This window comes from Rhagoletis zephyria, unplaced genomic scaffold (assembly GCF_001687245.7).
Source record: "Rhagoletis zephyria isolate East Lansing unplaced genomic scaffold, Rhagoletis_zephyria_1.1 Rzeph_scaffold_25208, whole genome shotgun sequence".
Taxonomy (NCBI): Eukaryota; Metazoa; Arthropoda; class Insecta; order Diptera; family Tephritidae; genus Rhagoletis; species Rhagoletis zephyria.
The window spans coordinates 295-4817 of record NW_016182266.1 but is presented as its reverse complement, the minus strand read 5'-3'; positions in this window follow the sequence as shown (position 1 = coordinate 4817).

Genomic DNA, 4523 nt, shown 5'->3' with positions numbered 1-4523 from the left:
AAAATAAAAATTGATGCAACTTTCTTTCCTAGTAAATTTGTTTGCTTCTCGAAGCATTGATCCATCCTTTGCAAGGCCCAGTAATCAGCGGTCGTGCTGCCGAGTTGGGCGAACGTTCCAAAAGCTGCTATTCAATCGCTTGTTTTGTATGGAAAAAGGTTTCACAAGCTAGTGGATTTTTACAACTTATAATTTTCGTGAGAAAAAATTAAAAATATTTGACATTTTCGAGACCAAATAATTTGAAAATAAATCAAATCAGCTGCTCTACTGATACTACCTGTTCAATGTACCTTGGTACACACATATAATCAAATTCATAGTCTAACTGTTAGAATTGGATTTTTTAATTTTTTGGTCGTGTTTCAATTTAAATTTTATAAATAAAAATATTCGTTAAATGTGCATACATACCATTTGTGGTTTTGCCCATGATAAAAATATAGTAAGGTAGAACCGCTGAGAGTCACTTTTAAAATTCTTGACGTTTCCAAACAATTTAATTTTTAAATTTACTCACAAACTCACACACACATTTTCATTTTCAATCTCAAGCAACAACAATTTCGTACAATTTCAATTTTTTATTTTCACTTTATATGATTTTAAAATGTTGGCAAACTTCAAAAAAAATCATGGCCGACAAATTGAGAGAACGGTTATACCTTGCTATGTTTTTATCATGGTTTTGTCTATCTGGGTGAAAGTATAAACAGAATCAAATCGCTCAGAGAAATTTCGATGCTAAAATTAAAACACACTGCAGTTTATGCGATTGCACACAACCAAAGTGACGACGAAGTTCGACTGACGAAATTCGTCAAGAATAGATTTTTTATAATTTTGCCGCTGCCACCGGTCACAAAATCTGATCTTAGTGGAAATGTAGCTTTGTTTCCCCATTTTTCTATCAGGTAATTATCAGCAAGGATCAGAATGGCAAAATTTGGCTATTCATCTTTTCGCTTTTGTATTTTTATATTTTTTATTTGTCGTTCAATTGATGCGAATTTCAGTTCTGTTCTATTTAACTGGGCGAAACGTTGGGACGAATATCACCCAACGCCATCGCTCCGACCGACGCTATTCGCACAGCGATTTGGTTCTGTTTATACTTTTACTGTATTCTGTGCATACATACAGGGTTGCCACTCTGGTAATTTGGGTTAGTAAAAAGGTAATTTTTTTCTCATTTTGGTAGATTTTTGTTGAACATTTCGTTCCCGATTTCTTTTACGTAGTTAGGGCCTGTGCCAATTGATAGAAAAGTTCTATGGTGGAAAAACTTTTTACTATGGTGAGAAAATTTTACATTTCTGCTGTGCCAATTCGTAACTTTTTACTGCTGGAAATTTTTGACAGTTGCTTTGATGCACAANGAACTCATTTTACTGGAATCCCGAGGAGCTTTTGATTGCCTAAATATTTGAAATGATTATTTAAATACACATAAAGAAAAAAATTACAGGTATGTAATGACGCACTATGATTGTTCGCAAAAAAATCAAATCAACGCCATTTTTTTATCAATAGAAAACTTGGTACCTTAAATTGTTCTAAAAATTCAGAGTAAAAAAATCGAAATTTGGAGAAAATTTTTTAAAATTTTCTAAATGTATGAAAGTTTGAATCCTTAAATTTTATGGATTTAGTTAAAGCAAAAAAGATAAATTTTAGTTGAAAAGCTGCGAATTATAAAATAAATCACCAAGTGCTTTTTTGAGTCACTGTATTTGTCTATAATAACTCGAGTTGAAGTTTTTCAAATTATGAAGTTTCGTTGTTGCATTTAATTTCATCACTTCCGCTTTTGGTCGAAGGAAACTGAGAATATGCCAATAATATGACTCAAATACCGTATAATTAGTTAAATAAAAAGCTCCTTAAAAGCAATTTTAATTACTATTAAAATAACTATAAAAATGTATTGGTAGATATTTCCAGATTTGGTGGATTTTTCTCAAGTGGATGGTAAATATTTTTTTTCGTCAGTGGCAACCCTGCATACATATATGTGAGCTGGTCTATGGAAAGGGGGCTTAGGTGTCAAAAAATCAATTTTCACTTTTTGGTTGATTCGGATGGAAGATGAGATGCTTTTTCACGTGGGGAAAAGCAGAAAATCCTAACTTGCTTAGAAGTGTACTAAAAATAATAATAATATTAATAATAATAATAATAAAACTATAATAATATTCCGACCAACAACAACACTTACTGGACCAACAACAACACTTACTGGTCGTCCGGCGCGGAGAACAATTAACGAGATAATGAGAAACTGACGAAACGAGTTGCTTACTTTTAACTGCTTTTTCACAGAAAACTAGTTTTCGCACGTAAGCTCCCTTTTCGTAGACCAGGTCACATATAGCAATATAAAGTAGCTCTTAGTGGCCAGTGCGAGTCATTTCAAAAGTCTATCAGACTGAAGTATTTCCAAGAGAGATTGCACGAGCAGTTACACCTTGCATGTAAAATGGCTTTCCAAAGCAGTTCTTATTTCTGGAAAACAAACTTTCCGATACTACTTTTCATCTGTTTACACGGTGAATAAGTCCACTTTCAACTATGTTCTAGGCATTTTTACGCTTATAACAAATTTAATGGCCTGAAAAATTTACTAAACCTGCTAAAAGGTATACAAAACCATCACAAAATGCCTATTTTTCAGATAGTATTCAACATTTCTATAAAACTCGATTGGTTTGACAGAACTTGCAGCAAAAATGAAAATTGCAAGTAAGTACGAGCGAAAGCGATTTGTATAATTTCAGTTGCAATTGCACCTTGCAATTTTTATTTCCGAAAGTGAGCTCTGGAAATCTGCAAAAAGGACTCCCTGGCTGATTACGCAGGAAAGTGCACTTACGATTTCGCGTTTTGAGAGCAAAATTCGTAGAATAAGCACTTGCATTGCCACGTTTAACCACGCCTTAAAGGTGCCTTAAAAGCGTATTTGGATCACGGTCCAAAACAAAGTCTGACATTTACAAGCATGACACGTTCTAGCAGAGAGTATTAGTTTTCTTCCGGTTCAGGTGTAAAAAAATTGCCTTTCTTAAATTTTTCTCTTAAAGCGCCAATATACCACACTAGTAGCTTGACAAACCTGCTTTAAATCAATTTTTTTCCTTTTGCCATACACCATACAGGCATAACTCGTCCTAGCAGGGAATTTTATGCTATGAACCGAAAGAAAGCTAAAATTTTCGGCTTGAACGAGCCATGTTTGGTGTATGGCGGATTAAAAAAGTGTGGGTTTGCCAAACCGCTTGTATGGTGTATTTAGCTCATAACGTCCTCAATCGGTGAAAATTCGATTGCGAATGAGGCTTTTTTACCATACACTACACAAGCTGTTTGATCAAACTTCAACATGCCGGCCAGAAAAAAAATAAAATTGGATTTTTGTTCAAATCTTCAAGTGGTTTGTCCAACCGTCTAGCGCCACAATACACCGTACAACAGGTTTGAACTAAAGGGAAATTTCGTCTTGTTTGGCAAATCGTTTGTGTGGTGTGTTTGACACTTTAATGATAACATGCAACAAAATCCCACCGAATTTCATAAAAAAGCTCCTTATGCTTGCCTTGAAATTGCTAATAGTAAAACTTAGGCAAAGAATAAATTGTATAAATTTTTTAATTTTAGTTCGAAACAATTAATTTGTTCCACTTTGCTTAACACAAATATTTCCCATACATGATTGCAACCATGCAGTTAGCTACAATTGTTCCATTTGCCATTTCATTCCTAGCAATATCGGTCTTTTGTTTTCGTCACTCATTCGCATTTACAATCATATGTGCATTTGCAGCCATTTAATTTTTACCGTTTGTTTTGGAGTGCTGAAATTGGAAAATTTCTCAAATTAGACCTCAGTAAAGTTCGATTTAGTGCAGAAAAAATGTTTACGATTCGAAATGAATCGAAAAAGATCAATGCTCGGGAAAGAATGGGCCCGCCGATTGTAAATACAAGTGCTTGCGAAAAAATTCATATCTCAAGTCAGCCGGCAAAATTGTTTGATCGGAAATTCGTCGCTACTGCATTACGGAATACACATTGCTGTCCCAAATGTCGCAGCGAATATTCAACCAACTATGATCTCCGTATGGGCGGTAAGTTTTGGTGGGATGCTCCCCGAGACGGTATTTATTATTATACATATATATTACTTGATAATTGGGAAGTGTTGCGTTGCAAGTGCATCAAAAAAGAAGCCGCATTCATTTGGTTATGTACAGTATTTCCCGGTTTTAAGCACCCACACAAATACTCAAGCTATAAATACAGTACATAAAGCATAGAAGGGAAAATATTTGGTTATTTGTCCCGAAATGTTCGGTTATTTGTACAATGATTTTGAGATGAGTAGCGGAAGGGGAGGGGGTGTGGCACGTAACACTACCAATTAAAAGAGCACAGGCCAAGCTTTAAGAAAAGTGATCCTTCCCCAATCTCCCCTTTGCAGCCCCTCGGCTTGCATATTTGAAAATTGCATTGCGGCATTGCGTTTA